We start from the raw sequence: 26,088 nt of genomic DNA, 5'->3' as shown, positions 1-26,088 counted from the left end.
AGAAAGATAAAAATGGGGGGGGGGAGGGAGAAGACAGGCAGGGCTGGAAACCGGAAGGGCCAGCTGCCTACTGAGAACAGAGACCCTTGCCGTCATGTATTCTGCTCCTTTTAGGGTTGGTTTTTTTTTTTAATAGTCTCCCAAGAACGATTAGCGCCCGGGTGGCAGAATTGTGCACAGGGAAGGCTCTGCAGCTGGGATTGATCATGCTGGGGAAGGAAATAAATAAATAAATAACAAGATGTGATATTTATCTTGCTGAAAGGACCCTTCTGCAAAAGGCCATCATCCATGCTTCAGCGACCACAAACACTCGTCCAAAAAGATGAAATGGGATAAGGAATTATGTTGGCTTTGTGCTCGTGGTCCCATCCCATTCATGTGACTTCTGTTGTGTAATGAGACATGGCACCGTTGGGGGTATTAAATTACTTAAAATCTCGATGGGCAGAGACCGATCCCTCCCCTCCCCACCACACACTGAACACACACGAGGCAAACGTGCAGAAGGTTGCAATGCCAACCCCACTTGCTAGCCAAACTGGCGCCCTCCATATGTTTTGCACTACAACTCCCATCATCCCTAGTCTTTGGCCATGCTGGCTGGGCCTGATTCACAGAATCTCATAGCACTTGCTACAAAGAGAGTGTGGCAATTCTATAATTCTTCTCTGGCTTGGATTTGCATCTCAGACAAAGAAAAATCAAGCTCCTTTCCTCTTCCCGTGCAACCATATCAGGGGTCCAAACGGGGTCTAATTTGCTTGGATTCAGCCATATTACTTCCCTTCTTATCAGACGGGAGGAGAGAAAGAGCTTCATTCCAAGTCAAGCCAGGATTCAAGCTTACTGATCACTAAAGGGCCTATCACATAAAAAGTTCATACAGGGAAGGCTCAAAGCTCAGTGGTAGATTATATCTACACTGATGGCACTGTACAAAATAGTATTATTACTATGTTCTGCATAATCACAGGGCTCCAAGTGCCTCCAAATCCATAGATCTGCAGAAAACGGCAACCAAAATCATTGGGGGTCTGGAGCACCTTCCTTACAGAGGGAAAGACAACTAAGAGGAGTGGGACGTGATACGAAGTTTACAAAATGATGCAGAGAAAGTGCTGCTCTTCTCCCTCTCATAATGACAGCAGCTGAGTCTCAAAATTGCTCAGCTTCAAAAGGGCTGCAGCCTCAGATGCTCCCCAAACACACACTTGGCCCACAACAGTCAAGTTTTTTTTAAGAAGCCATTTGCTCCACAGGCTATGAACGTCAACTCCTCCCTGACCACCCCCTTTTTAAAAAGTAGCTATCAACCCTCACACTACAGAAGCGAATGAGAACGCAGACAAGAGAAGAAAACACAGCTATCCATGTACACGCGTATTGGCAAAGACATGTGCACTAATGGGCAGAAGAGTATTTAAACTTGTTTGCGCATGGCACCATCTCTCTCTCTCTCTCTCTCTCTCTCTTGCTCATGCACCCTCTTCCATTTTCTGTTCCACATAAGAGGAAAGCACCAAACAGCGCTGCTGACCCCATCTGCCTGCTTGAAGAAACGAGCGACTCGGAAGGCGGCAGATTGGACAGGGACAATCTGTCCCCTCCGCGAGAGGTTTACCTTCACGTCACAGACACGTGCGCTCACCATAACATCAACAACACTGCGGGAAAGTCACATTACAGCACAACGTGGAGCGGGGGGGGGGAGAGAGAGAGTAAGTGGGTCATGTATCGCCCTCACTTACGTCGATCCCTAATGCTGTAATTAATGGAGCTTGTGCGGGAGATGTTTACTATTTAGAATGCTAACTGTCATCAGAGCCAGCAGATCTCTAGGTGTATGCAGATAATTTTAGGTGTGTGTGTGCATGTTTGTATCTCAATACAGACATAAATATTTCCAGGTAGTCACTTAGCTTCTATTTTTGCTACTCATGTTTGCTCCACTTATTATCAATTATAATTATTATTATTTATTGAGCTTATTAGTTGCCCCTTTTTTAACCAACGTGACTCAAAGCAACTTACAACAACAAATAAATAATATGCATCAATACCAGTGTAAAACAAACCATAGAAATGGAATGAGGCGTTTATCAAGAGGTTTGCAAGCTGTCCTTACGCACAAGGACTTTTTTTTTTGCAAAAATGGGCCTTCTTTCCCTCACACCTTCCCTCTCCTTTTTGTGTCCTCCTCTCATGACGGTGGGCTGGCTGAAACCGCAAGGCATTGCAATCAATGCAGTCAGTAGTGGGAATGTTGAAATCCACCCAGGAATTCTTTCAGCATAAAATCGTTCTGACCAGCGCCAAATCCCTGACCTACTTTCGGTGCTGTTCTCGCAGGGGGCCAAAGTCCTTCTGATCAAGGCACAGCCCATAGTCAGTGTGAGGTCAGTAGAGGCCTCCAGCACACCAGGCCCAGGTCTTCTCAGAGCCAGGCTGCTTGGGAATGCAGCCCAAATTGAGTGGCAAACTCCATCTAAGGCTATATACCAGTCCAAGACCCACAGCCAACAAATACCTTCAACAAGAAAAAGTTAAGAGGGCCATTGTGGTGTCACGGTTGGGACTAGGACCTAAGAGAGGGTTCAAGCCGCCACTCAGCCATGAACCTCACTGGATGACCTCAAGCCTCAGCCTAACCTACCTCACAGGGTTGTTGAGAGGGCAACATGGCGAGAAGGAGAACTATGTATGCCACCTTGAGCTTCTCAGAGGAACAGTGGGCTGTAAGTGCAAAAATAAAACTTGTATTTGCCACAAAATGTGTTTGCCACAAGACTCTATGGACTTCCGATTGCAATTGGATGAAATTCATCAGGGCAGTGGCAACCGGCCTCTTAGGCTGGAAGGCAGGGCAGTCCACAGCAGGTGAGAATAAGCCTAGAAACTCTCCTCCCTCTTCATTTTCTACTGGTCCCGCTGCAATGCTGTACCTTCAACAGCAGCCTGGCATGCAGGAATTAAACAGGTCAGGGTCTTCATACAGATCCGCTGCGGCTTTAGAATAGAATTAGTCTCAAACAAACCGGTGCATTGGGTTCTTCTATAGCACAGGGAAAAATTGTGAAGTGTTTCAATTAGGCACCCTGGATAGGAAGCTGCCTTCTACAGAGTCAGGCCTTTGGTCTATTGATCTCAGTATTGTCAGCACTGGCTGGCAGCAGCTCTCCAAGATTTCAGACGGGATTCTGTCCCAGACCTACTTGGAGACCCTGGGACCTTCTGCATGCAAAGCAGATGCTCTACCCCCTCCTGAACATGTTAACTGCCAGCTCATTCTCAGAGTGTGGATCCTTTTGCAGTCCAAATGGCAACATCTAGGGTTTTTTTTCAGCCAGAACCCAGTTCTGGCACCTTTCAGGTGGGCACCATTGCTATTTTAAGAGAATACTTCCAAGTACCGGTAACTCTTCTTCTAGAAAAATAGCACTGGCAAAATCCATTGGAAAATAGGTAGTTATTGGCTGGTTTTGGGTAATCTTTGCAGAAGTTTCTAAATGGGGAGGGGGGAAATACTCTTGTGGGCTGGAAAACAGCGAACGAAGACCGAGCATGCTCAGTGAGTGCACAACACTGTCTTGGACCATTGGCTCAGGGACGTGGGACGTGAGGAGCAGAATAACCAGCAGGTGAGAAAGGAGAATGGATTATCCTGGATGAGGGTGTGACAAACTAGCAGGACCACTGAACAGGAATATTCCACAAGGCCACAATTCAATTATCCACATATCTCCAACAATTTAAACAAAAATCCTTGCGGAAATGTATCAGCATTTTAGTGCAGATTTCTCCAAATAAACATATGTATGTATGCAGTTTTGACTAATATGAATGTGTTTGCAAAGCTGTTTCCCCTAGTCTAATTTCCACTAATATATGCATTTTATGAACATTTCACCCTGGGCTAAGTATTTTTGTAGACATTGCTCGGGCTGGAGAACTGCATTGCAATATTTGGAGAAGGATGGCTGTGTTTCAGTTTGCTTAGTGCAGAAGTCAGCAACCTAAGGCCCATGGGCCGGAAGTGGCCCGTGGAGGTCGTTTGACTGGCCCACAAGCTGTCCCCGAACCGAGCCACCCGCTCGCGCGCTGCGCTAAACCGGTGTAGCGCAGCCCGGGGAGTAGCTTCCGTGGCGCCGGAAATCGCATCTGTGCAGACGCCGAAAATTTCATGGGTGGGGGGGCGCTGACGGTAAAAATCATGGGCGGGCGTGATCCGGCCCAAGGAGGGATCTCTGTGGGACTGATCCAGCCCAGGCAAGATAAACCTTGCCGACCCCTGGCTTGGTGCTTCAGAAAATGTGTTATTTGGTAAGTTCACCTTTAAATGTGAACTGAACTGAGGTTTCCCCCTCCCACCCAGCAGGCAGCATCTGGACCAAAGTCAGCCGCCCCAGTGCACAGGATTGCCCCATGGCTCCCACTAATTTCCAAGGGTTTCATAAATTTGCTCCTTGGCAGAACTGTGCTGTCAGTTACATGGACTCAGGCTGAGTTATAGCACTACACTGAAACTCCCTCCCATTATAACGCTGCGTGGTTAAAATGTCAAAAACAAAATAACTGGTTAAAATGTGTGCTTGTAGGTGTAGCCCTCAAGCTTTTTTTTTTTCCTTGCAGTCCCATTTGCATGGCACAACGGTTTCTTCAAACAACGGTATCTTTATGAAACAAACAAACCAGGGTTGGATGGGGGAGAAGGGAGGGGAATTTGGGAAAGGGTTATATTCAGACAGGTATCAGTACAACACTGAAACATCTAACCCTATCCCTGGACATTCTTGCAGAAGCAGGCTAGTCCTGAACATGATATCTGCACTTAACCTTTGCAGGCTGCCAGGTCATTTCGAAGGGGCGGTGGGGGACGTTATGGTGAAGATGACCTTCTGAAAGCATTCCTTGGCATGCAGAACTAATGCGTTTTCCCTGTTTCAAAGAAGACTTGATGGCTCGATAAGGGGAGATAATGGATATACATACATTGATCAGGAATGGGGTGGAGGTGGGGAGCTACATTAGAGGAGGAAAAATGATGAGCAGGGTGAAGGAAGAGGGCAGCAACGCTGCATGCAGACGCCAGGACTCTCCTCAAGCGTTGCCATGTGCACTTAGCTACGTGCTTTATCCCCTAGAGAGGTGCTTCCGAGGAGCAAATTAACAAAACCCTTGGAAATTAGTGGGAACCACGCTTTGGGTTTAGTGTTGGCTTTGGGGAGAATTAGGATTCTTGTGCCTTATAACAGCTGTGTGACAGGCAGAAATTCAACCAGTTAAGTCTTTTTCTAGTATGGAAACACAATTATCAGGGGAAGCTTCACCTGTTCACATTCTGCCTGTCAATACTTTTTATGGCCACCCCACGTGCAAAAAAGGGACAAATATTTGCATATGACACAAAGAATATGCAGGTTTGTGTCCTGTTTTGTCTGTGGGTTAGAGGATCCAGAAAATGGCCAATCCCTAATACTAAGGGTGGGCTGCTTTAAGGCTGGCAGAATCTATTTCTTTTTTTTCTTAGATCCATCAGGTTCACCAACCACAACCAGGTATAAGATAGTGGCTCAGGCAGGCAGGCAGGCATATGCTAAAAATGAAGGGAGAGTGTGTCTCTGAGCACATACTTAATCTGGACATTTATTACCAGAACCAGAACTGACCTCACAAGCCCTTCCACACAAAAATCCACTCCTGGTTTTCCCCTGAGTGTTCTTTTCATCAGTCTAACTTGAGAGGGGGTGTAATTTTAGTTGCTGCTGTTAGACCATTGGGAGTCAGAAATCCTTGCTGCTCTACTACAAAGCATCCAGCACTCTACCAGGAGAGCTCAGTCCACCTTCTGCCAGCCCTTCATTGACACGTACTGTCTTCTAGCCCCAGCCTCAGAGCACCACTTGCAGCACAGACGCAGCACAGTTGGCGGGAGCAGGCAACTCGGAGAATTGGTAAAGACACGTAAACTAGATCTATTGCTCAAATCCGGGCCGAGGTCAGCCGTGGCCAAAAGTAATTACTATCTGTGGGCCTAGCCAAAATGAATTGCAAATCACTTCTAAGAAGAGGATTTGCTTACATCTCTCGCACAGTGATCCTTTGCAATGTAGCAAGAAGAGAAGCTTGTGCTCAGGATGGATGAGGAAGGTTATTAATGGACGTTCATTTGGGGGGGGGAGATATTATGGCAAGGCAGGGTGGGGCATTTGAAAAGCAATGAAATACACCCCTTGATTAGTCGCCGATTAGGGTTTGCTTACAGGTTGGGTTTCAAGGAAGCAAATGAGTCATTAAAGTGGTAACAGCTTCTTCACAATATTCCTCAGGGGTTTTGGAGAGATGTTGCAAGAAATTTTGCCTTTTGCAAGCTTGGGGTGGCAGCCTGGGCCACTTGCAGCAGGCAAGACCTTTATTAGGAGCAGCCAAAATGTCACAAATTAGCGAATACGCTTTCAAGTTCTTCAGAAATCTTCATCAGGCGAGACGTTAAAAAACAGGAGTGGAATATGAGGCAGAGAGAGAAAGCTGGCATTAGAACCATAAAGCCTGCAGTTGTAATAACTGTGCAGTGCAAACACCAGTGCTGAAAGACCTTACACTGGCTCCCAGTATGTTTCCAAGCACAATTCAAAGTGTTGGTGCTGACCTTTAAAGCCTTAAACGGCCTCAGGCCAGTATACCTGAAGGAGCGTCTCCAACCCCATCGTTCAGCCCAGACACTGAGGTCCAGCTCCGAGGGCCTTCTGGTGGTTCCCTCACTGCAAGAAGTGAGGATGCAGGGAAACAGGCAGAGGGCCTTTTCAGTAGTGGCGCCCGCCCTGTGGAATGCCCTCCCATCAGATGTCAAGGAAATACCAGTACCTGACTTTTAGAAGACATCTGAAGGCAGCCCTGTTTAGGGAAGTTTTTAATGTTTAATGCTGTATCATGTTTTTAATATTTGGTTGGGAGCCGCCCAGAGTGCCTGAGGAAACCCAGCCAGATGAGCAGGGTATAAATAATAAATTTGTTGTTGTTGTTGTTGTTGTTGTTGTTGTTGTTGTTGTTGTTACCTACTCAAAAGTAAGCGCCACCAAGTGGAGTCTCAAAGCAGCTAACATTCTCCTTTCCCTTCTTCCCCCACAACAAACACTCTGTGACGGGGGTCAGCAACCTGCGGCTCCGGAGCCGCATGCGGCTCTCTGACAGGTCTCCCGCGGCTCCGGCATGCCCCCTTTCAATGCCCTTTCAATAATAATTAAATGGTTATCGGCAAAAAAAGGGGGGGGCCAAAAAAAACCCATGAATAATCCGCATCAACGTTGAGCAGCTGGGCGGTCTTTCTCAGCCCTCTCGGGGTTCCCGAGGACAGACCCAAGATTGATGTCCACCTTGACCACTCCCAGAGAGAGGAAGCGACTTCTTCACACCAATAAGCGTGTGGGGAGGGCTGAGCTTTTACCACCTCGGCGTGCCGATTGGCAGGACAGATCGCCCGCCTTGGCGCATAGGCTCGGAGCCGGGGCCTTACCGCCGAGGTAGCCACTGAGGATGAAGGCAGGAGGCGGGCACGGGAGAGCAACGCTTCGTCCGGCCAATGAGCCGCCGGGATGCCTGTTCCTGTTTGAGGGGAACGTGCCAATGAGGGTGGCGTTAGGGCGGGGAGAAGAAGGAGCTGGGCTTTCCGAGTTACCGAGAGAGAGAGAGAGAAAAGAGTCGGGATAATAAAGGTGGCGGGAGGTGGTGGCGGCGATTGGAGCGGCCCCTGTTCTGAGTGGCCCCTGTCGGGCGGAATCCTTTTCAAAGTGGCCGCGCGGAGGGCGGAGCAGGCGGGCCAGGCGTCGCCATGACGGGAGGGTGGTGATGGTCGCCGACAGGATGAAGTAGATCTGTTTTGGGGCGGCGGCGGCGAAAACATCCGGGCTGCTTCTGAAACCTCCGCCAACCAGTGCTTCGCCAGCGCTCGCTGCAGGCGGTGTACATGCTCAACGACGGCCCCAAGGGCGGCTCGGGGCCCCGGAGCCCCGAGGCCGGCGCGCTGCAGTGCCTGGCGCGATTCCCCCCCCCTCAAACCTGTTTTTTGCTTTTTGGCTTTTTGCCTTGCTCTCCCACCCCCCCTCTTTTTCTTCCTCCCCTCCTTTTTTAATCCAAGGAGAGAAATCCCATTTTTAAAACAAACAAACAAACGAAAAACAAACAACCCCCCCCACAGCTGCTGCAGCCACTCTATTTGAATTTTTATTATTACCCTTTTCTCCCTCTATCCCCCCTTTTTCTTTTCTCTTCCCCTTTTGTTTTTGTGTTCAAAAAAAGGAAAAAGAAGAAAAAGATTTCCCCCCCTTTATTTTTATTTTTTAAACTACTACATATTTTTAATAGATATCCTCCCCACCCCACCCCACCCCACCCCCAATTTATATTTTTCCACCCCACTTTTCCATTCCCACCCCCCTTTTTCTTTCTTTATTAGTTCGCTTGCCAACCTATCTTAGAGGGGGAAGCCCTCTCTCCCACCCACCACACACCCCCAAAACAACTTTGAGCTGAACCCCCAAAAACGGGGGTAGATCACTGCTGAAAGTAGATCACAGTTTCTTGGGAGTTGGCCACCCCTGGTATAAGACATGTAACTAGAATAAAAAATTTTAAAAACCAAGCAAATAATTGTAATAACTACTGTAATAAAGCACTGCTATAATTATATAGAATTTCCCTAAAATTTTGGTTTCATTCGCCTTTCTGTGCTGAAATGTCACAACCTGAATGACCATGGCTTGCGCCCCCCCCCCCCCCCGTTTTGATCCTGGGTACGCCCCTGAGTCAATGCAAAAAAGTAAGAACTTATTCTTGTTGTTTTTACTAATTATACTTTGCATTGGCTCCTATACGTTATTTATTATTATTGCATTAAGGTAAGAAACAATATATGCAGCGTTATATTTGTTTTAAATGTCGCAATGGTTTTGCGGCTCCCAGTTGTTGTTTTTTCCTTTGGAAATGGGTCCAAGTGGCTCTTTGTGTCTTAAAGGTTGCAGACCCCTGCTCTGTGAGGTGAATGAGGCTGAGAGACTAGTTTGCGAACCGGAAGCCGATTGTTCGGGAGCCGATTTGTTCGGGAGCCAAGGCATCTGAGATTCAAGATATGACTGTACTGGCTAACAAACAGTAAGGTTAATCTTTTAAGATTTCTTTAAATTTGGGGCACAGCCTTCAAATAAGGCCAAGGTAGTGACGTCACCCAATTAAGTACCAAGTTCAGAGTACAGTGGTACCTTGGTTCCTGAACAAACTGGCTCCCAAATGCTGCAAACCCAAAAGTAGGTGTTCCAGTTTGCGAACATTTTTTGGAAGCCGAATATCCATTCTGGCTGTCGGCATTGTTTCCAATCAGCCAATCATAAGCCACGCCTTGGTTTTCAAACATTTTAAAAGTCGAACCGACTTCAAGAACAGATTGAGTTCGAGAACCAAGGTACCGCTGTAGACACAAACGATTAATTTTAATGCTCCCACAACAAACTTCCACCCAGTGACGCTGTCACCTTTTACACATGCCTTGTTCTTTTCAACCTTACCTTGTTTGTTTCAGCCCTTCTGCATATACACCTGTCACATTCATAATTCTTCACAACGCAACAGGTAAATTAGGCTTCGCCAAGAGGCTCGTGTCACAAGAAACCAGTTTGCCTGAGGCAGAAAGGAAAGAGAGAAAATGCCATTACCATCTTAGAAGTCTGAAGCAATGAAGGTATTTCCATCATGCTGGATTCACAAATCAAGCACGATCTGAGGCACTAATGCTTCTGAAAATCAGTTGCTGGAAACTGCAGGAAGGTGAGAGTGCTCTTGTCCTCAGGTCCTGCTTCTGAGTTTCCCACAGGCATCTGTCTACTATACAGCAATTATGCCTTTCTGAATCTGCCTTAGCTCAGGAACTAACCAGCACCAAAAAAAAGGAGTACTTTAATGGTATCTATAAGGATGTGACGGAGCGTTACCTGCCTGAAAATTAAAGTGAAAAAGGAAATTCAAGCTCAAAAGAACAGGTTTTTAATATAGCTTGGGCAGTTTGTTTTAAATATGGAAACTAAGTGCATCCTGTCCTTATGTAATTTCTGTACACGCCATCCTAGACATTGTGTGTGTTTATTACACTTTTAAACGACAGGCAAACAATGTGTTCCATCCCCCCCACCAAAAAAAATTCCAACTGAACATTACCAGTTTACCAACTGCATATTCCACCCCTTCAGCTCCACATTTTGTGTGCAACTGTCATATCCCATTTGCTGCGGCTGTTTTCAGTACCGGACAGCATGGTGGGGGCTGCATCACTCACCTGACCTCCCTGCAGCTACGTTGCTGCTGCATCCTGGGATGGGGAAAGGGGAGAGAGGCGAGATCAGCATGGTGGAAACACGCCAGCAGGACAACCAGACTGGCTCCGCCGGTGTGTTTGCGCAGTGACAACTTGGCCACCACCTCACCTATCCCCGTCCTGGTATAAAGCAGCGACACAGTCAGAGGGAGGTCAGATGAGCAACTTCATCATTCCTTCTATTCCGAATCTGAAGGTGCATTAAGCCAGTTTGAGAGCCCGGATACATCCTGGAGACAGAGGCAAGCAGGCACCCCCCCCACACACACACACAAGAACACAGCCTGTCCATTACCTGACCATTAAGGGTTCCCTCATCGAGAGGCGAGAGACAAAAGAAAAACCATTAAGATAGGAGAGACCTCGCAGCCCTGGACAAGAGCGTTGCTGAGCTCCGAGAAGCTGCTTGAACCTCTGGCAAACACAGTAACAGTTCCTTTGGAAAATAATTAGGCCAACTGCCACCCACACACCCATACCCGCTGGCTGGGAAGCTTGCATCGTCCCCCTTTTCAAGTATGCAATGCTGGAAGTCAATCCTGGAAGTTGGGTAAACTCTGAACAGTGGACAATGGCAAACAAGGCCTGAGAGCCAGTCTGACAAGTTCCAGATTATGTAAAACACCCGAAAAAATCCATTGTGAACAAGGAAACGGCAGTCTGTTTCTGCCTTCAGCCAGCTGGCAAAAGCTGGGCCAAGGCTGCTTGCCAACTGCGAGAGAAAGTAATTTAAGCCCAGAGAGTTGCATCACCACATCAGCTCGTGATGCAAGGTGGCAGCGAGCAAACCAGCAGCAGCACTTTTGATACGGCAATCCGAAAACATACTTCCTTTATATGGTATTTCTTCCTTTCCCAAATCAGATGTTGCAACAGGCTTTCCTACAACACAGCTGCAGTTTAAGGAGTGTGGATGCCGCAAGGCAAAGCAACGCAACAAGCATTTCTGGAAAGCAACATTGCACACAAGGAAGGATAGTGGCCCAAAGGTTCTCAGAATGGCAGCAGGACCTGTTACCAGCAATGTTAGCCATGCAGATACATGTATAGGAACCAGAACCTGGCTAAAATTGTTTGAGCCTAGTTTGTTTTCACTAACCACCGTTCCTTGAGCTTGGACAGCACAGAGCACTGTGGGAAGTCCTAAAAGGAGAACAGGATGTTTTGACTTCCCGATGCATGTGAAGGAAGCAGAAGGACTCGTTCTCCTAATGCTAAACTGTGGTTTAGCATTGTTTCTGAGCAGGGTCCAAGTGTTTTTGCTCATCCATGATGTTCATCCATGCAAAAACAAAAAAAAAAAAAAAACACTCAAATACTTTGGTTTAGCCCAACAGGAACAGTCACTCAGTGAGGAGCTAGAAAGAGGAAAATGAGCTCAAAAGAAATTGTTCCCTTTTAACTATGCCTAAATTTTATTCAACTTAAACCCCACAGGAGCCACAAAGGCGGCCTTCTATCATTAGTAAAGTCTCACCAATTTTACTAGAACTTACACTAACACACAGTAATTTAGCCATACTGTGCCGAGTTAACTTGCTCCACCTCTGTTTTGCAAAATCATCAGAGTGAATCACTTTCAGGTTTCCCCACACGAGGAAGAACTGAACCAGTTCCAGAGATGTGCCAAACCGATTACCAAACTGCTTGTGGTTTGAACTGAAACGGCTTCAGCACCACCCCAACCTAGAATGTTAATTATGTGAATGTAACCAACTGGATTTTGCACATTTGTGTACATGTGATAGATCTTCTGTATCATAGCTGGCTGCTTCATTCTGTAGTGTTCTTACAATATTCATTTTTTAAAGGGATCAATCGTGCCAAAGGTGTAACAATATACTTGAGCGGGTGGTAATTATTCTTCTGGTCCTACATGCAGTCCAGATACACAAGCAGGGAAGGGTGTTCACATGATTTCATTCAGAGGCTCTCCAATATGCCTGTGAATAAGCTACTAAGAACAAATAGAATCATAGACTTGTATAATTGGAAGATACCCTGAGAGTCATCTGGTTCAACCCCCTGCAATACAGGAATCTTAACACATGGTCTCCCATCCAATTTAAACCGGACCAGACCCTGCTTAGCTTTGCAAATGTGCTAGCAATTTTTATTGCTGCACTGGAGGTCTAGATTTAAAGGGGCACACATCACCTCCTTCTCTCCTTTGCCACAGGTATGGGAAACCATTGGGCCTCCAGATGTTGCTGGCCTACTATTTCCATCATCCTCAGCTATTGGTCATGCTTGCAAGGGCTGATGGGAGTTGTAGTTCAACATCTCGAAGGCAAAAGATTCCCCCCCCCCCTTCCTGGCCTAAGCTTCAGATCCAGAGTTTGATTTGACTAAGGGAAAGAAACAGGTTCATGTCCATTAACCCCCAGCAGGGCTAACAGCAATACCAGAGGGGGTGGGGTTCAGTTGGGAAACTGACATGGAGCAGGGTGTAGCCAGTGTGGTTAAGAGCGGTGGACTCGTAATCTGGGGAACCGGGTTCGTGTCTCCACTCCTCCACATGCAGCTGCTGGGTGACCTTGGGCTAGTCACACTTCTTTGAAGTCTCTCAGCCCCACTCACCTCACAGAGTGTTTGTTGTGGGGGAGGAACGGAAAGGAGATTGTTAACCGCTTTGAGACTCCTTAAGGGGAGTGATAAAGCGGGATATCAAATCCAAACTCTTCTTCTTTTCTTCAGGATGGACATTGTGTCCTGTTTTGCAAGAGGACAGCCATATCTTTGAAAGGCTGCCTGGTCTAAGTCTGGTTGAGAGACAAATCCAGTGTTCAACTTAACAGAAACTCCCATTGTTCTAGGCGTATTTGCGGCAGGGAATTTCATTAGCGCATGCCGTTTCTGGGCTCTGGGCGCGGTACTGCGCGTAAGATTTCAGATTAAAACTGCAGAGTGAAAGGAAAGGAGGACCTTTTTCTGCCTCCCCGTTTCCAACTACTCTCTGAAGACTGGAGAAGAGACCTTCTTAAGAATATTAGGGGAGTGGGCAGACCATGTGAAACATGAACGTAATATTTGATCTGCAATTCATTCATTTCCAGCTTTGTATTATTGTTATTTATATATAAAAAAGTGTGCCTAGACATTCCGGTGTTGTGCCCATAACCTAGGCTTAAGGTGCCATTTAGCTCCTAGCTTTCATATCTGGATGGTTCATGGATAGCTTTCACATCTGGATATATCATCCTAAGAAGGGAAAGCATGAGAGGACCGTGACGTTGCCCTTCCACAGAAGCACCTGGATAGCAGACTGAGCTGGCACACAGGTCATAATCTATCCTATTTCCATTTAATTATAGCAATAATTACTAAATTTGCATCTATTCATAAAAATCAGGTCATGCAAATCCCTATCTTTTGGAGTGATGCAGCTTGAGTTCACCAGCGGCAAAGGGTTTCACCCCTTCGCCTCAGCCACCCTCCCAGAAAATTCAAACGCCGGTCATCACGCACCGCCCGCCCCTCCCGCAACTTCAGTCCTGAGGGGAAATATTGCTAAAGGCTTTGAAGAGATCTGGGTCTCATTCCTAATTACATTAGGATGAATGATTCAAACAACAGTAGCACACCCTACCCAAAAATGTCTGCTGGGGCAAAGAAGCAAACCTGCCAGATCTCCATACTGAGCAGGTAATTGCCTTAAATCCTTTTCTTTCTTTCTTTCTCTTTGGCTGACTCACCACAGGTGCCGAGCAAGGGGTAGGAACACACCTGCTGTCACCTCAGCTTGGAGCAAGCCATTTCTCAGAGCCAAGCAAGAAACCTCCTCGTGGTCGGTGGCAAGCTGCTCCTTCGACACGGTTAATTCCTACCCTGAGGCAAGCGAACCATTTTGGGGCAAGGAGTTGCGAGCTGGCTTTGAGCCAAGTTCCACATTAAGCTTCGTGCACAGCATATATCCGTGTCACTGGTTTGTCTTTAATTACATGTATTTTAATCCAGGTCACTTTGGTGTGGGGAGGGGAGGTTTAGTCCCCCCCCCCCGCAGCTTGCATCAATAAGACTGTCACACCCATTCATGTGGTTGGAAGGCTTGAAGGGGGAGAATGTCCCCCACATTAGGGAGAAATTTTCATCCTAATGGCAGGTAGGTGTGGTGGCAGTGCCAGATTTACATATAAGCTAAACAAGCTATAGCTTAGAGCCCAACTCTCTTGTATTTCTTAATTGTATTTCAGTTCAACAATTACTTTGATAGAATACATATTTTGTTATGTGCAAATGGCTTTAGATACCTATGAGGTCCATAAATTACCATATATTCAAAACAAAAACAGCGACAATTTGTTGTTGACAAAGGACAGCTGGACATATAAAGGGCCCCATTACCTTCAGTAGCTTAGGGCCTCATCAAACCTAAATCCAGCCCAGTGTGGCGGGATAACTGGAACGTGCCATTGAACTACAACACCGTCTTTTGCTTGTCCATATGGAGCGGACAATATCAATAGTAGGTCCAATGGTCAAGAAGGTGACTTCTGCACAAGATATAGAAGGAAATGAGGATCAGATGGGGCTCGTCAGCTTGAGAAGGAAGTTGATCTAGGCTCCACTGCCTTGCAGGGCATCTCTGGGAGAAGAAAAGGCTAAGGAGGAAACCCTACACAAATCCAGAGTGGAGTCCCTAAGACGGTTGGATGGGGCCTTGCACACCTCCTTCCGGCAACTCCTGCAGCCCAGCTGGTGCCAGATGCATTGCTCTGCTTTCCTTTGGACCACATCAACAAGGCCAAGAAGGGGGTCTTGTTGTCTTGGCAGCCCAGGACTTCCAAACACACTGCCCACTCTTGCACCCTGGGGAAGTCACTTCAGTGCTGACAATGCAGCGGTTTTGACTTCACCCGCAGAGGTGTACTCCATTGTCTCTCAAGACAGTTGGATGCCAGCGGTGGTGGTCCTCATCACCAAGGTCTTTGGGGGAGTTGCTGCTAGGGAGTCGAGGAGAAGAAGGGAGTATCCTGATCAACGACATGGCAGAAGGACAGAAGGATTCCACCCCAGAACATTTTGTTGCTGGTCCCGCCGATTAAAAATGCTCAACGCACTTATCTATTTACCTATTAGGCTTACACTCTGCCTCTCCTCCCATAGGAGCCACAAACACAAATGCGATCAAGCAATACAGTCAAAACTGAAATAAAATATTTAAAACATTTTCATTAGTCCGCTGGCAGAGATCAGAAACTAGATGACAAGCCTGTTTCTTTTTTTGGGCCATTTCCCTTCCATCGATTAGGACTGCATTCAAGAAAATAGCTTCCACTGCCCTCCACCACCAACCCTTGTGCTTTGGCAGCTGGCCACGCTACATTTCCCGACACAATTGCTGCGTCTGGCTGGGCTCTTGCCAAAGTGGCTTGGTGCAGCATGTCACACCAGTGGCACTACCAGAGCCGCAGATGAGGAATCGCTTTCTGGGCCAAGGCAGAGGAGGCTTCAGGAATGTTCTAGAAAATCGAAGCTACATTCCCCCCCCCCCCGCTTCTGTTTGCTCATCATCTGGTTAGAACAGACTCAGAGAGCTTCTTTCGTTTCCGCCTTGGAAACTTTATTTGTTTCAAGCCCCAGATGTCAATTTAACATTACAGATGTTATTATTCAGACCTTCTAAATCATCCTACCTGAAAATGTAAAGTGGGCAGCCATGTGCGCTTATTTCATCAATCTAGGGAAGAGCAGAGGCCAAGAGGGCCTATATGCCACAAATCAGAGAGTCCCTGGTTCAAACCCTCACCTCTGACTGAACTCTCCAGGGACCTGGAGGTGAAGCCATTCCCTCAAATAATAATAATAATAAATGATTAATTGGCTAGCATGCCATTCATCAACCGAAAGCCATTGCTTTCAATGCTTAGACATGCTCTGTTCAGGGCAAGTATAATTTCCAGAGGAGCAGCCTCTGTTAGTATTTTTCAGCAAGAACAACAAGGAGTCTTGCGGCACCCTAAAGTCTAACAAATTCATTCATCTCTGTGTAATTATAAGCTGCCTTGCAGGGCAAAGCCCTCTTGAGGCAGCTTACGGGTTATTAGTTTCACAAGAATGTAAGAAGTGCGTTTCTGGAAGAGGCCAGTGGATCAATTAGCACAGCATCTCGCTCTCACAGGGGCCAATTGGACCCCTCAGTCACAGCAGGGTCTGAACACACAGGCAACCGCCCCACTTGCAAGTGTTAGCAGCTGGTATTCAGAGACATGGGGGAGCGGTTGGCACTGTGGTCTAAACCACTGAGCCTCTTGGGCTTGCTGATCGGAAGGTCAGCGGTTTGAATCCGCACGGCGGTGGTGACCCTCCCGTTGTTCTGTCCCAGTTCCTGCCAACCTAGCAGTTTGAACGCTGCGGCGGGAAGGTAAACAGCATTTCCGTGCGCTCTGGCACTCGTCACAGTGTCCCGTTGTGCCAGAAACGGTTTAGTCCTGCTGGCCACATGAGCCGGAAAGGTTCCCTCGGCCTGAAAGTGAGATGAGTGCCACAACCCCCTAGTCGCCTTTGACTGAACTTAATCGTCCAGGGGTCCTTTACCTTTTTTACCTATTCAGAGACATACTTCCTCTAACAGTGGAGTGATCCAGCAAGACTGCCATCAGCCCCAACCAACATAGCCAATGGTCAGGGATGATGGGAGTTGTACTCCAGAAACATCTAGGGGGCCACAGAAACATCTAGGGGGCCACAGGTTCCCCATCCCTGCCTTTGGTAACCTATCTGAATAAGTGTGCATGCACACGAAAGCTCATACCAAGAACAAACTCAGTTTCTTCATGTAAACTTTGGAGCACTTTGCACAGAAACTAGGCAGCAGCTTCCTGCTGACAAGCGAGCCATGCCTCACCCACCATCACAAGGAAGGTTTGCCTTTTAGTTTGCACAGGCAACGGTGGTGGTGATTAACGTGTTGAAAGCCCAAGCCTACATGAGATGGGAGGTTCAAAATAGGCACATCACCACAGGAAGCAAGTTGCCATTTTGAGGCCAGACATCTCAAAAGCTGTATTTTTCAATACGACTCAGTTCCTGAAATTCCTTCTGATGGTAAAATATAACTGATAGAATTCTACAAGATTTAGCATAACTGTGTGAAAACAGTTACAGGTAGGTAGCCGTGTTGGTCTGCCATAGTCAAAACAAAATAAAATAAAAAATTCCTTCCAGTAGCACCTTAGAGACCAACTAAGTTTCTTCTTGGTATGAGCTTTCGTGTGCATGCACACTTCTTCAGATGAAGAAGAAAACAGTAAATATCCAAGGATCCCCAGGCATGCACCTCCAGATGGTAGAGACGTCAGGCACCATCCTGGCAACCGGGCATCTTCACTTGGCCACAAGTGGCCGATAGCCAGGTGCAAAATGCACTGGGCGAATTTTGAACCCTGCCTCAGAGAGGTATATTCCCACTGACAGACCCCAATGAGGAATCTCATGGCATTAGCTGAATTTTCTGAAGTCTTCAAGGACAGCACCACATACAACGCACTGCAGTAGTCTATCCTTGCAAAATCCCATCTTCTTCTTGCCTTAATACACTTCTTCAAGAAAACACTAGCCTTGTGCACTCTAGCACTTACCATCATACACAAATTAAATAAATAATAATAAATATCTTTATCAGAAGCATTTAAGCAGATGCTAGGTATCGATCCAACAAGGGTGGCACGACTACGCTGGCCAGGGCTGCAGGTTGGCAAAGGCTGCTGTATGGATACATCACCAATATCTGCCAACGGGGCATACACTTAATGTATCCGGTGCTGTGGGATCGAGTCCATGGAAGCTTTCACCACCGTAAATCTATTAATACCTTTAAGATTCCATATATACGTGTCTGTAAAATTTTGTTCCCAACTGCCCTGGGCCATTGCTTTTCTCAGTACACTCACTCTCTGTTTGTGGCTTGAGTATTCAGTGCTGCCTTAGGCAATTTTGGACTCTGGAATAAATTGGTGTCACACACCACCCCTCTGGAATTAAGTGGCCCTTCACAGAGGCTCTTTTTGGAAAGAAATGGCTGCTACTTCACTTCTTCTGAAACATGGCAAGCCAGCCCTAACAAACCTGGGGGGTTGCAACCTGCAGCGAGACCACACAGGCCCTCCCCCCAATCCAGTAGCAGAAGCAACACCCAGAAGGAGCCCCAGTATTAGGACAGCAGTCGGCCCTTCTAAGCACCAGAACCATTGGCAGGCGTCCAGTCATGCTGACCCCCCCAGCCCCAGCCTTTGCCGCTACATGGCGAGTAGTTTTCCAGAATGCAATAGCATCCCTATTCCGTTGCAAGGAAATAAAAGTGTGTGGGCCATCCCTGGAATATTGAATTACACACAACTTTTACAGTTAAAATCAAGAGCTCGCAATCGCAGGCAACCTGATCCTGGGTGTCTGGAAAAGGAACGGCTGACTCCAGAGCGCCAGAATAATCTAGTTTATCTCCCTATTCCTTCCTGGCACCTTTTGCGTCTGTTTGGGTCTACGCTGGCATTCAGCTCCCTATGCACGGGGGCCTCGCCATTTGATACCAGGGCTGGAAATTTGCCACCTAGGAAACCCTAGCTAGAAATAAGCAAAACGGGATCTGCTTGCTGCAGATTCTATACAGTATACTGCTACAGCACGGTTCGCTGGCCAAATGGAGTGGGGGGTATAAATTAATGGGCGGGCTAAAGCCTTTTGTAACTGTGGTTTTTCAAGCCATATTTGCCAGTCTTCTTGGAGCACTGAAAGGAATGGACCAATGGTCCGTCGATTCCAGCACCATTTTCCCACAGTCGTCACCCAGTTGCCTGTGGGAAACCTGCCCGCAGGACCCTGAGTGGACCAGCACTCTTCCCAGTTGTGATTCTCAGCAACTAGCACATCCAGCCATTGAGTTGGTTCAGACACCAGGCACTACATGGCGAGGGGGACCAATGGTGTAAGGCACTCTGTTCCTGAAGAGCAAGTCAGAATTGGAGGACAAGTCAGGAGGCAGGACCTGGAAGAATCACCAACAAGACCTGAGTGCAACAGCACTCAGCCCCCACTTGGGATCTGCAGCAACTGGGTATTCAGAGGCATGTTGTTGTTGTTGTTGTTGTTGTTGTTGTTGTTGTTCAGTCGTGTCCGACTCTTCGTGACCCCATGGACCAGAGCACGCCAGGCACCCCTATCCTCCACTGCCTCCCGCAACACAGTGGTATAAAAGCATTTTTAAAAAAAACACCAAATAAAAACAAGATCTAAGGATAGGCAGGGCAAAAAGGTACAGCTTTGTATCATATGTATTTTCTTGAGACATTCAACTCTTTTGTCTTAGAGGAAGCAGGGGATGGAGGTTGGGAGGGATGTGGAGGATAATTACACAAACAGTAATGCTTGTTACCCCAAGCTGGGAATTCCAAATGAACGTTCTTTGGGCTTGATTGTTTTAAATTAAAATTCCCAGGGCACATGCCAAATAAATCCACCTCACAGGTCTGGGAAAGTTAGGCAGGCTCGTTCCTATAGCCTACAGAACACCAAGTGTAGCAACACAGAGATAACAACTATTTTTTCTTCCTATAACAACTAGAGTATGTGAAGGAACCGCAATTTGTGGTGGTGTTCCTAGCACCTCCTCCACATCAGGAACAGTTCCAGGCCAAGACATTCTGCTGCCTGAAACGGAGCCTAAAAGCTTTCTCGCCCGCGCTAGGACTGGCAACATTCAAAAAAAGTTTCACTGCCTCGTTAAAAGGCAAACCTACCAAATTTGCATTCTGAAACAAAATGCAAACCAAAACACAAGCCGCCCTTCAAAATTCATACCTCTCCGAATTTGCAGTGCAGTTCCTCAGCCAAGTTATATGTACAAAAAATGTGTATGCCAAGGTAAAGTGTGCATTGTAAAGCATGCACAACCTCATGGTTGGATTACTGCAATGTGCTCTGTGTGGGGCTACCCTTGAGGCTGGTTCACAGGCTGCAGCTAATACAGAACATGGTGGTTAGGTTGCTCATCAGGGGCAAATTATTGCCAGCATGCAACACCTTGCATGTGGAATTTGCACTGGCTTTAAATCTACCACCGGGCCAAGTTCATGGTTGCATTGGTACCAACATACAAGGCTCTATAAAGCTCAGGACCAGGTTACTAGAGAGACTGCCTTATCCCTTATAGTACAACCAGTAGATCTCGGCAGTCTACAGGAATGTTTCTCCTGGCCAGCTCCATAGTAAGTCTATGGTTGCCCCTGTTCTGTGGAATAGCATTCCTGTCAACATACGACAGGCTCTGACTATCTGCACTTTCCAGAAACAATAAAGTTACAGGTGGGTAGCCGTGTTGGTCTGGCATAGTCAAAACAAAATCGAAAATTCTTTCTAGTAGCACCTTAGAGACCAACTGAGTTTGTTCCTGGTATGAGCTTTCGTGTGCATGGTATCTGAAGAAGTGTGCATGCACACAAAAGCTCATACCAGGAACAAACTCAGTTGGTCTCTAAGGTGCTACTAGAAAGAATTTTCGATTTTGCAGAAACAATTAAATACACTTTTGTTCCTACATGCTTTCCCAGCTGGATAAATGGGTCTTTGCCCAGAGGGTATATTTTGCATTGTTTTAGTTTTGTTTTCAAAATGTAGCAGCTCCCCGCTCCCCCCCCCCGCCCGTTTTCATTGCACATAGCCTTGAGACGGCTGTGTAGAAATGCGTTGTTGATAATAATAATAAAAATGTGAGGTTGCTTCAAGGAGAAGGAAACCTTTGGCAGGCTAGGGGTTCTAGAACAGGATGAGCAAGGACAGCAGGGAAGAATTTGTCAGGCTGTGGGTTAAACCACAGAGCCTAGGGCTTGCTGATCAGAAGGTCGGTGGTTCGAATCCCCGCGACAGGGTGAGCTCCCGTTGCTCGGTCCCAGCTCCTGCCCACCTAGCAGTTCAAAAGCACGTCAATGTGCAAGTAGATAAATAGGTACTGCCCCAGCAGGAAGGTAAACGGCGTTTCCGCGCGCTGCTCTGGTTCACCAGAAGCGGCTTAGTCATGCTGGCCACGTGACCCGGAAGCTGTATACTGGCTCCCTCAGCCAGTAACACGAGATGAGCGCCACAACCCCAGAGTCAGGGGTCCCTTTACCTTTAAGAAGGGTAAAGCCTTGCACAGATTCAGGAGGGGACAGGAAACCAGCAAAGGTTAATAGTTAGGTATTGTAAGAGTAAATAAGGTTTTTACAAGATGTTTAGAAATTACTAAAGATGATAGACAAAGAACGCAGGAAGAGGAGATAGGAGGAAGTCAACGTACAATGTTAAGGATAGATGTTAGTGATAATAATAAGATTTTTTGTTTTTATTGTAGGTATGTTATTTTTGTTTGTTTCTTATATGGTTGTATTGTTGTGTTTATGTTTGATTGTTTATTGGGTTTTTTGTTTTTATTACAAAATTTAATAAAGATATTTTTTAAAAAAGGAAACCAGCGAAGGGATTTTCAGGAGGGGTGTGTCAACAATGGCTTTGGTGAAACAAGCTCTCTCCTCCAGCCCATCATTGAGGCTGTTGGGACAGGTCTTGCCTTCCCAGACTGGCGGAGGCAGGTCCATGAGGGTGAATGGGCTCCTGCCCCAGTTTACCTTCTGCCACCCCCCACCTGCCTGCCTGTCTTCTTGCTTACAGCCAGTCTAGGGGGTGGCCCTGGCTCAGCACTGCCCTTGTAGAAAAAATTCAGGGGCCAAAACCAGAATAAGTTAGCTCCACCTGTCTTTTGCTCTACCTACTGTTTCACTGCATTTGCGCTAAAAAGCTAACGAATTTTCATGAGGATGGTTTTTAAAATATTTTTTTTAAAAATCACAAAGTGATGTGGAAATGTAAAGAACTAAACTCTCTCTTTCTATGAGAAACTGAAAGAAACCAAAATTGACAGATTCACCCACCCTTACTCCCACGCTTAGGACTGCAGCCTAATGCAGCCTCTTAGTTCACCTTCCTGCTGCCCAGCCAATTCTTGAAGGAAAGGGGGAGGAGGAAGGAGGCCAGACTCCCTCCCGCCACAGTCTCTGGATGGAGAAAGTCGGTAGAGGTAAGTTTTGTCCCTCTTCCAAACCACTAGAACTCAAGGAGATCCAATGAAACTGAATGCTGTAAGATTCACGACAGATAAAAAAGAAGCACTTCTCCACACAAGCATAGCTAAACTATGGAACTCGCTGCCACAGGAGACAGGAATGACCACCAACCTGGATGGCTTTAAAAGAAGAAGATGGGACGAATTCATGGAGGAAAGAGGGCTTTCGATGGCTACTAGCCATGGGGGCTACGTTCTGCCTCCACAGTTGGGAGGCAGCGATATTTTCCAATGCCAGTTGATGGAAACCACAGAAGAGGAGAGTGCTCTTGTGGTCAGATCCTTCCTGCTTGTGGGTTTCCCCCGTTGCCCACTGTGACAGAAGGGTGCTGGACTAGATGGGTCACTGGCCTGACCCCAGCGGGGTTCTTCCTAGGCTCTTACTTACCCACAAATCTTCTGCCCTCTCCAACTTCTTCCCCCACTGTTCCAAATGACATTAACCTTGGGTCTGCAGCGGCAGGGCTGCACGTGATCAGGAGAGCTAGTCAAAACTAACCAGTGTGCTGCTCAAGGCAAGCAAAACTTTCACCCTGTTTTGTCTGCTGGCGCTTTGCCCTCCGCCCTGGTTGTGTGTGGGGCTCGGTTGGCTCCGGCATGTGCGCAAGCCACACAAGGGATGTTCTCCAGCAAGTGGAGGGAGACAGAGAGAGAGAGAGAGAGAGAGAGAGAGAGAGAGAGAGAGAGAGAGACGAGATTCCGCAGTGCTTCCCTGGCACAGCCTTCTTTCTATGCCCGGAATCTGCTGATCTTTCACTCCCAAGCCAGGAAAATCCTCCAGCAAAGCGCCTGCCTCTCAGCTGCCGGCATTGCAGTGTTACAGGGCTTCTCCCCATCCCCAAAACACGCACACACAAAAAGGCAAAAGCACAACAGCTCCACCTTAAAAAAATTAATTAAGGGCACGGGGAGGGGCAAGGCTTCCTAGATCGGCGACGCACATTGCAGAGATCGCTTTCTGGATACAAACAGGTGTGTGTGTGTGTGTGTGTGTGTGTGTCCCTCCTCCCTGTCCGCAAAAGTTTGGGAAAGCAGGAAGTCTCCCCTTTAGATGACTTGGCATGTGCAGAGAATTGGAGGTGGCGGGGCAAGGCGGAGAAGGAAGGAGCCGGCGGGAGAGCCGCTATTAGCCGAGAAGTTTTCTCCAGCGGCGTGGTCGCCTCGGCGTCTCCGTTTGCTGAGTAATGGCAACACGGAAACGTCACCGCAACGCCGCCGAGATGTGCAAAGTCATTCCAGGCGTCGGGAGAATCTCGACAGCTTTGGAAAAAGGAGAGCGCCCAGATCTGATCTGATGGGATTCTACTTCTGTGCCGCTTTTCATCCGAAGGAATCCCAAAGCGGAATAATAAAATAATAATAATAATAATAGGCAGCAGCAACCTGGGGGAGGGGGCCGCGTTTTCACCCATTCCCCCTCTCCTCACCCCACCCCACCACCCATCACACACATCACCCCCTAAATCTGCAGTCTTCTTCAAGCAAAAGAGAAAAGTAGCGGAAGCAATAATGGGAGAGCGCTGGCCCAGTTAGATCACAGAATCCACCAACTCTCCAAAGTGGTCGTTTCATCTGGAGAGAGAGAGAGAGTCCCTTTCCTCTTTCTTCTGGTTTGCAAGTTATAATCCACTGGCTTCTTCGAGCCTTCTTCCTCTTCCTCCGCTCCACCCCAAAGACCTGGATACCCCAAAGACGAAGCTCCTTCGTTTTAGCAATGGCTTTCTACCCCAACCCCATCAGCTCTCTCTCTCTCTCGCTCTGTCTCTCCCACCCGCCCTTACACGGACCTGGCCTTACCTGAGCCGGTCACTTTTGCAAAACAGGCCCGGAGCAGCCCGGCGAGTCAGGGGCGAGTTAAAGGACTCCTCGCCCTTTAAGAAGCAGCCGCTCTCCCTCCGCCAGCCGCTCTCGGGAGCCCTTTCCACCTGCACCGCTGGGGACCTGCCTCTTCTGACGTCACTCCAGCGATGGGCCACGCCCTCCGTCCACCGTTCGCGGTGGTCACTGGCTGGCTGTCCCGCCGATCATTTCCCTCCGGGGCGCAGCGTTCCCGGACCTTGGCAGCTCCAATGGATGGAGGCGGGGGCTGGCAGGTGAAGCCGCGTGACGCCTGAAGCAAAGAGGACCGAGAAACAGCGTCTCACCCCCTCCCCCTCCCCCCACAAAAATAGGATTAGTGCATGCAAAAAGTGCCAAGCCGAGAACAGGCAGTTCGTTTCCAGCTGCTACCGCTGAATTTGAGGAAAACCTTTGCAGCATTCTGATTGGCTGGAATGGCCGTGATGTCACAGAAAGTTTTGGCTCCGGCACTGACATGACCTCAAGAAGCCAGCCCAGAAGCATTTGCAGTTTCTAATAGAATTCTGCCACTAAAATAAGTTCCATCACTGAAATTCAAACTCTCATCTCTGGATTACATCTGCTTTTTTAAAAAAGAAATAAAAAAGAGAAAGTCTCAAGCCATTCACTGAAATATATAAAGTTTCTACGTTAAACTCCCCCCCTCCCATTCCCTCACAAATGGGATTTCTGTATCACAAGACTCATTTGCCAGAGATACGCATATTTTTCGGGGCTTATGATGTTGATTTTAACAATGCAATCCTATGCATCTGCATTCTGAAATAAGTCCCACTGACAAAACAAAACAAAATAAAAAATTCCTTCCAGTAGCACCTTAGAGACCAACTTAAGTTTTTTCCTGGTATGAGCTTTCGTACAAGTCCCACTGAGTTCAATAGGATTTACTCCTGCGAAGGTATGGGTAGGATTGTAGCCTTAATAGCTCCTACCTTCAGAATGGCCAGAGTTTTCTGTATAATACAATAGTTGGTTGGGAGAAAGCTTCCTGGGAACAAATCAAGAGGGGAGAGTCTTTGTAGTAGACTGACCTTTACTTTGTGATTTGATAGCTTTCTTTTATAAAGAAATTGAAAAGCAAATGAGGAAATGCCTTTGTTGAAGCAATTCAGGCCATTAAAATCCTGATATTAACTCTTCTCTTTAGGGAAGCTTTTAATACTGGTGAATCATTGTATTTTAATATTCTGCTGTAAGCCACCCAGAGTTTCTGGGCAGGGTATTATTATTATTATTATTATTATTATTATTATTATTATTATTATTCTGTTTAATGTGTTCTCAGCAAATAATTATTTTCAATATTTAAGTTGATGCTATTTATCTGTTTAGTTTACTTGAACTTATTGAAGCCCACTTTGTAGCCCCGAGAGGCTAAGTGGCTTGCAAAAGACTCTCACATTCAAAATAATGTTCAGGTCGGGCATCGTGAACAGAAATAACATTGTGACCCTATGATGATGCCAGGATTATCCATTTCCTGTCCCTTGGGCGTAGCCAGGATTTATGTTGGGGGGGCGGCAGGCTTCATGTTAGGGCGGGCAGAACTTCAGTTAATTAGTTTTATTGATTTACTTGATTTAAGGGGGCAGCTACCCCCCTGCTCCCCTTGACTACACCCATGTCCCCTCCACATCCATGGTGTTATTTGATATTGCCTCTGAACCAGCCAGCTTTTGCTCAGTCCACAAGGGAGGCAAGCCTTTCCTATGCCATGTGGCTCAATACCATTCCCAGGTAGGGTTGCCCTCCCTGGTGGATGAAATCTGGCAGTTTC

General features: G+C 47.2%; 1 long non-coding RNA gene across 1 annotated transcript in view; it reads right to left on the bottom strand.

Moving 5' to 3' along the window:
• Positions 1-24,584, bottom strand: part of LOC117051509 — a 35,480-nt gene extending 10,896 nt beyond the window's left edge. Inside the window, exons 1-2 of the long non-coding RNA XR_004427190.1 lie at positions 24,249-24,584; positions 9,558-9,669 (exon numbers count right to left, since the gene is read on the bottom strand). This is a non-coding gene — a long non-coding RNA (uncharacterized LOC117051509). The remainder of the gene's footprint in view (positions 1-9,557; positions 9,670-24,248) is intronic.
• Positions 24,585-26,088: the final 1,504 nt, after the last annotated feature.

Source organism: Lacerta agilis, chromosome 8, assembly GCF_009819535.1.
Source record: "Lacerta agilis isolate rLacAgi1 chromosome 8, rLacAgi1.pri, whole genome shotgun sequence".
Taxonomy (NCBI): Eukaryota; Metazoa; Chordata; class Lepidosauria; order Squamata; family Lacertidae; genus Lacerta; species Lacerta agilis.
This window is presented reverse-complemented; position numbering and strand designations above follow the sequence as displayed.